The sequence below is a fragment of the Amblyraja radiata genome, unplaced genomic scaffold (assembly GCF_010909765.2).
Source record: "Amblyraja radiata isolate CabotCenter1 unplaced genomic scaffold, sAmbRad1.1.pri S89, whole genome shotgun sequence".
Taxonomy (NCBI): Eukaryota; Metazoa; Chordata; class Chondrichthyes; order Rajiformes; family Rajidae; genus Amblyraja; species Amblyraja radiata.
This window is the reverse complement of record NW_022630172.1, coordinates 891485-898946: the sequence shown is the minus strand read 5'-3', so window position 1 is coordinate 898946 and position 7462 is coordinate 891485. Positions and strand designations below refer to the sequence as shown.

General features: G+C 50.7%; 1 protein-coding gene across 3 annotated transcripts in view; it reads left to right on the top strand.

Moving 5' to 3' along the window:
• Positions 1-7462, top strand: part of LOC116969613 (zinc finger protein 850-like) — a 79936-nt gene that overhangs the window by 44853 nt on the left and 27621 nt on the right. For 2 of the 3 annotated variants that reach the window (XR_004410852.1, XR_004410853.1), the window contains one exon: positions 3903-3999. The exons of the other annotated variant lie outside the window; for it this stretch is intronic. The gene's annotated coding sequence lies outside the window, so the exon portion shown is untranslated. The remainder of the gene's footprint in view (positions 1-3902; positions 4000-7462) is intronic. 3 annotated transcript variants of the gene reach the window in all.

Sequence of the window (7462 nt, the reverse complement as noted above, 5' to 3'; positions counted from 1 at the left end):
TTAGTGAAGCAGAGAAATGGAGAGAGAGAGAGAGAAGAGAGAGAGTCAGCAAGAGAGAGAGACGGGGAGTGAGAGGGAGAGACTGAGGGAGTGAGAGACAGAGAGTGACAGAGACTAAGAGGCAGACAGAGAGAGCGAGAGAGAAAGAGATAGAGAGGGTGAAAGAGAGAGAGGGAGAAAGAGAGAGTGTCAGTGAGAGGGACAGTGGCAGAGAAAAACAGAGAGAGATAGAGAGAGGGGCAGCAAGAAATAGAGAGATGCAGAGAGAGAGAAAGTAAGACAGAAACAGACAGAGAGAAACGGAGAGGGAGACAGAGAGAGAGACGGTGAGAAACAGAGAAAGAGAGACAGCGAGAGAGAGAGAGAGAGAGAGAGAGCGACAGTCGGTGAGAGACGGAGAGAGACAGAGTGAGTGACAGTGGGAGACACAGAGGGAGAGAGAGGGGGAGACAGATATAGTCACAGAGAGAGGGGGTGAGAGACAGACAGAGATGTGAGAGAGAGACAGAGAGTGAGAGACAAATAGAGAGGCAGAGAGAGATACATAGAGAAACGGAGAGAGAGACAGAGAGAGGGAGAGAGAGGAAGCGAGAGAGGGAGAGACTGAGGGAGAGAGAGACAGAGAGAGAGGGGGGGGGTGACAGAGAGAGAATGAGGCAGAGAGAGAAAGAGAGAGAGGGAGTGACACAGAGAGAGACAAGGAAGTCCAGGACAAGGGGTCACAGCTTAAGGATAGAGGGTAAATCCTTTAAGACCGAGATGAGAAAAACATTTTTCACACAGAGAGTGGTGAATCTGTGGAACTCTCTGCCACAGAGGGTAGTTGAGGCCAGTTCATTGGCTCTATTTAAGAGGGAGTTAGATGTGGCCCTTATGGCTAAAGGGATCAAGGGGTATGGAGAGAAGGCAGGTACGGGATACTGAGTTGGATGTTCAGCCATGATCATATGGAATGGCGGTGCAGGCTCGAAGGGCCGAATGGCCTCTACTCCTGCACCTATTGTCTATGTATCTATGAGCATGTGAGAGAGAGACAGACAGGGAGAGAGAGAGTGGGAGAGACAGAGAGAGACAGACAGACAGAGACAGTGAGAGACAGAGAGAGCTCTCTCCCTCCCTCTCCTCTCTCTCCCCCACCCTCCATCCTCTCTCTCTCCCCCTCCATCCTCTCTCCCTCCCTCCCCCTCCCCCTCTCACTCTCCCTCTCTCTCACACACACAGTGAAGTTTCCTCCCCACTCTCCTGTAGAGTTAAAAAGAGGGACTGAAGTTTATTAATGATGATATTTATCAGCGGGTGGTGAATCTGTGGGATTCGTTGCCACAGACGGCGGTGGAGGCCAAGTAAGTGGGTAAACAAGGGGGGCCATTGAAACGTCACCGAACAGTGGGCGGCCCGGATAGAGTGGATGTGGAGAGGATGTTTCCACTAGTGGGAGAGTCTAGGACCAGAGGGCACAAACTCCCAATTCAAGGACGTTCCTTCAAGTCAAGTCAAGTCACATTTATTTATATAGCACATTTAAAAAACAACTCTCGTTGGCCAAAGTGCTTTACATTTGTTATAAGACTAGCACAACAAAACAAACTACATACATATATACATGTAGCCCTCACTCAGAGGACATCAGGAAAGGCTTGGGAGTATAGATAAGTCTTTAGTCTTGACTTAAATGAGTCGATGGAGGGGGCAGTTCTGATGGGAAAGGGGATGCTGTTCCACAGTCTAGGGGCTGCAACCGCAAAGGCGCGGTCACCCCTGAGCTTATGCCTAGACCGTGGGATATTCAGCAACCCCAAGTCGGCCGATCTGAGGGGCCTGGAGGTGGAGTGGTGGGTGAGAAGACTTTTTATGTAGGTGGGGGCAAGCCCATTGAGGGCTTTGTAGACATGGAGGAGAATCTTGAAGGAAACATAGAAATTAGGTGCAGGAGTAGGCCATTCGGCCCTTCGAGCCTGCACCGCCAATCAATATGATCATGGCTGATCATCCAACTAAGTATCCTGTACCTGCCTTCTCTCCATACCCTCTGATCCCCTTAGCCACAAGGGCCACATCTAACTCCCTCTTAAATATAGCCAATGAACTGGCCTCGACTACCTTCTGTGGCAGAGAGTTCCAGAGATTCACCACTCTCTGTGTGAAAAAAGTTCTTCTCATCTCGGTTTTAAAGGATTTCCCCCTTATCCTTAAGCTGTGACCCCTTGTCCTGGACTTCCCCAACATCGGGGGCAATCTTCCTGCATCTAGCCTGTCCAACCCCTTAAGAATTTTGTAAGTTTCTATAAGATCCCCTCTCAATCTCCTAAATTCTAGAGAGTATAAACCAAGTCTATCCAGTCTTTCTTCATAAGACAGTCCTGACATCCCAGGAATCAGTCTGGTGAACCTTCTCTGCACTCCCTCTATGGCAATAATGTCCTTCCTCAGATTTGGAGACCAAAACTGTACGCAATACTCCAGGTGTGGTCTCACCAAGACCCTGTACAACTGCAGTAGAACCTCCCTGCTCCTATACTCAAATCCTTTTGCTATGAAAGCTAACATACCATTCGCTTTCTTCACTGCCTGCTGCACCTGCATGCCCACTTTCAATGACTGGTGTACCATGACACCCAGGTCTCGCTGCATCTCCCCTTTTCCTAGTCGGCCACCATTTAGATAATAGTCTGCTTTCCTGTTTTTGCCACCAAAATGGATAACCTCACATTTATCCACATTATACTGCATCTGCCAAACATTTGCCCACTCACCCAGCCTATCCAAGTCACCTTGCAGTCTCCTAGCATCCTCCTCACAGCTAACACTGCCCCCCAGCTTAGTGTCATCCGCAAACTTGGAGATATTGCCTTCAATTCCCTCATCCAGATCATTAATATATATTGTAAATAGCTGGGGTCCCAGCACTGAGCCTTGCGGTACCCCACTAGTCACTGCCTGCCATTGTGAAAAGGACCCGTTTACTCCTACTCTTTGCTTCCTGTTTGCCAGCCAGTTCTCTATCCACATCAATACTGAACACCCAATACCGTGTGCTTTAAGTTTGTAAGGAGATGGGGAGGAATTTCTTTAGCCAGAAGGTGGTGAATCTGTGGGATTCATTGCCACAGACGGGGTGGAGGCCACAAGTCAGTGGATTTATTTAAGGCAGGGATAGATAGATTGTTGATTAGTGCAGGTGTCAGGGGTTATGATGAGAAGGCAGGAGAAAGAGGTTAGCAGGGAGAGGTAGATCAGCCGTCATTGAATGACGGAGTGGACTCGATGGGCCAAATGGCCTAATTCTGCTCCTATCATAGAAACATAGAAAATGTGTGCAGGAGTAGGCCATTCGGCCCTACGAGCCAGCACCGCCATTCATTGTGATCATGGCTGATCATCCCCAATCAATAACCCGTGCCTGCCTTCTCCCCATAATCATCCCAGATGATCTTGTGATTTCACTCAACAGGTTTTCACTCTAGAGCAGTTTGTTACTTTTGGTTTGCTGAAAACACATTCTCAGGTAGGAGAGAGAGGGGAGGGAGAGAATGAGGGAGGGGGAGGAGGGAGAGCGAGAGAGAAGGAAGGAGGAAGGGGAGGGAGAGAGAGGAGGGAGGAGCAGTGAGAGGGAGAACGAAATGGAGAGGGGGGGCGAGGACAGGAGGGTCTGTTTCCCGAAGTATTTGAACATCTCTTTCCCCACCTCTCTCTCCCCTCCACCTCTCTCTCCCCACCACCTCTCTCTCCCTTCTCTCCCTCTCCCTCCCTACCTCTCCTTCCGTCTCTCTGTCTCCCTCCCCCTCTCTGTTTCGCCTCTCTCTGTCTTTCTCTCGCTCTTTGTCTCTCTCTCCATCTCTCCGTCTCTCTCTGTCTCTCTCTCTATCTCTCTCTCTCGGTCTCTCACTCTCTCTCTCTTACAGGTAGCTACATCACTACTATCGGAGTGGATTTCAAGATTCAGACGGTCGATGTTAATGGGGAGAAGGTGAAGCTGCAGATCCGTACAATCACGTCTACGTAAGTTCAATCCCCCGCTCCCCCGCAGGGCTCTCGCTTACCATTTTTTCCCTGTTGCCAGCCGGACAACCTAGGCAAAGTGTTCAAGAAGGAACTGCAGATGCTGGAAGATCGAAGGTACACAGAAATGCTGGAGAAACTCAGCGGGTGCAGCAGCATCTATGGAGCGATGGAAATAGGTGATGTTTCGGGCCGAAACCTTTCTTCAGATCCGTTCAGTCTGAAGAAGGGTTTCGGCCCGAAACGTCGCTTATTTCCTTCGCTCCATAGATGCTGCTGCACCCGCTGAGTTTCACCAGCATTTTTGTGTACGGACAACCTAGGCAGCTTTTTAGGTTGCCAAATGATGGAACCCTGGTCTCTGGTGCCGTGAGGCGGCAACTCTACCGCTGGGCCACTGTGATGCCAGAGAGGGAGGGAGGTGAATACTTATCTCTCCCTCCCTCATCCCTTTCTTTCTCTCACACTCTCTCTCCCTCTCTCTCAATTTCTCCAAAACTTCGTAAAAACGTTCTCAAAAGTTTCTGAAAAATTTTCAAAACTCTCCCAAACTTTCTCTCACACTCATTCCCTCCCTCTCTCTCTCCCTCTCTCTCTTTCTCCCTCCCTCCTTCTGCCCCTCCCTTTTCTTCTCTATCCCACCCTCAATGCACCAAAGCACCACCCGGAACCAACATTTGGCGTTTCGCCCTCCACCCGGACGCCTGAGACCCGCCGTCCCACTATCCCAGCGCCGGTGCGCCGCTCTAAATAGTCCCCCTTCCTGCCGGAGGCGCCTTTGTCGACGAGAGGTTTGCCACCCAACCGGAAGTGGTGCGGGAATGCAGCTGTGAAGATCAGGTGAGGATAAAAGCTCTGCGATACAACGGGAGAGGCAGCAATGCAGCCAGTGATGCATGCATTCCCTTGAATCCAGCAGGAGGAGCATGCACAGGCACTGGCAGGCGGTTCCCCCTCTCTCCAACACCCCCCCTCTCACTCCCCCCCTCTCCCTCCCTTTCTCCCTCTCTCCCACTCTCCCTCTCCCTCCCCTTCTTTCTCCCCTCTCTCTCCCTTTCTCCCCTAGCTCCCTCCCCCTCTCTCTCTCCCCCCCTTTCTCTCCCTCTCTCCCCCTAGCTCCCTCCCCCTCTCTCTCCCCCTTTCCCTCTCTCTCTCTCCCTCCCTCTCTCTCTCTCCCTCTCTCTGTCTATCCCTCTCTCTGTCTCTCCCTCTCTCACCCATCTGCCTCTCTCTCCCTCTCCCTCCATCCCTGGTGAGACCACACCTGAAGTATTGTGTGCAGTTTTGGCCTGTTGGCCTTCATAACCAGAGGAGTTGAGTATAGGAGCAAACAGGTCCTTCTGCAGTACCTGGTGAGACCACACCTGGAGTATTGTGTACAGTTTTGGTCTCCTAATTTGAGGAAGGACATTCTTACTATTGAGGGAGCCCAGCGTAGGTTCACCAGGTTAATTCCCGGGATGGCGGGACTGTCATATGCTGAGAGAATGGAGCGGCTGGGCTTGTACATTCTGGAGTTTAGAAGGATGAGAGGGCATCGTATTGAAACATATAAGATTGTTATGGGTTTGGACACGCTAGAGGCAGGAAACATGTTCCCGATGTTGGGGGTGTCCGGAACCAGGGGCCACAGTTTAAGAATAAGGCGTCGGCCATTTAGAACGGAGATGAGAAACTTTTCCACCCAGAGAGTGGTGAATCTGTGGGCATTTAGGACTGAGATGAGGAGAAATTTTCCACCCAGAGAGTTGTGAGTCTGAGGGATTTTCTGCCTCAGAAGGCGGTTGAGGCCGGTTCGCTGGATGTTTTTTCGAGTGAGAGCTTGATAGGGCTCTTAAAGATAGCGGAGTCGAGGGATATGGGGAGAAGGCAGGAACGGGGTACTGATTGGGGATGATCAGCCATGATCACATTGAATGGCGGTGCTGGCTCGAAGGGCAGAATGGCCTCCTCCTGCACCTGTTGTCTATTGTCCAGTGAAGGTGATTTGACTTGTTGTTAGTCAAAAATGCTGGAGAAGCTCAGCGTGTGAGGCAGCATCTATGGAGTGAAGGAAATGGTTCTTGAGTCTGAAGAAGGGTCTCGACCCGAATCGTCACCTATTCCTTCACTCCATAGATGCTGCCTCACCCGCTGAGTTACTCCAGCATTTTGTGTCTACCTTCGATTTTCCAGCATCTGCAGTTCCTTCTTAAACATTTAGACGATATTGTTGTCTCGTTTATTCCATTCCATTGCGGTTCTTACAAAGAACGTGTCCTTATAAATATCTGTCCTGGCCAATGGCAGTTCTATTTGCAGATCATTTATCTTCCTGTCCTATGTGTTGTGTACGTTATGTATCTATCTGCAGTTAGGGCCACAGTAGGCAGGAATGGGTCTATGTTCACCCAAATCCTCTGTCCCAGAGAGGGAGCGAGAGAGCGAGACCGAGAGAGACAGTGAGGGGGAGAGGGGGAGGGAGAGAGGGGGAGAGGGAGAGAGAGACAGAGAGAGAGTTAGGGAGAGGGAGAGAGACACGTAGAGAGAGATACAGAGAGAGAGACAGAGTGAGAGAGAGAGAGAGAGAGAGAGAGAGAAACAGACAGAGAGAGAGACAGAGAGAGAGACACACATGAAGAGAGAAAGACAGACAGAGAGAGGGTGATATATTGATATAGAGAGGGAGAGATAGAAAGAGAGAGAGACGGAGAGAAACACACAGTAAAGGAAACCGGCTAAAAATTAGAAGCTGGTGTGACTTCAGTGTGGGGGGAGAGAGAGAGAGAGAGAGAGAGAGAGACGGTCAGACAGAATGAGAGAGAAAGAGACAAGCCCTTCAACCCAACCTGCCCACACTGGCCAAAATGCTGCATCTACACTAGTCCCACCCCGACCAACATGCCCCAGCTACACTAATCCCACCCGACCAACATGCCCCATCTACACTAGTCCCACACCGACCAACATGCCCCATCTACACTAGTCCCACCCGACCAACATGCCCCATCTACACTAGTTCCACACCGACCAACATGCCCCAGCTACACTAATCCCACCCGACCAACATGCCCCATCTGCACTAGTCCCACCCTGACCAACATGCCCCATCTATACAAGAACCACCTGCCAGCGGCCCATATCCCTCCAAACCTGTCCTAGCCATGTACCTGTCCAAGTGTTGCGATAGTCCCAGCCTCAACTACCTCCTCTGGCAGCTTGTTCCATACACCCACCATGTGTGGAAAAGTTCCACACCATGTGTGGATAAGTTGCCCCTCAGATTCCTATTCAATTTTTTCCACCCCCGCCTCACTCACCTTGAACACATGTCCTCAGGTCCTCAATTCCCCAACTCAGGGCAAGAGACTCTGTGTGTCTACCCGATCTATTCCTCTGGTGATTTTGTACACCTCTATAAGATCACCCCTCATCCTCCTGTGCTCCAAGGAATAGAGTCCAAGCCCTTTGCCCCAACATCTCC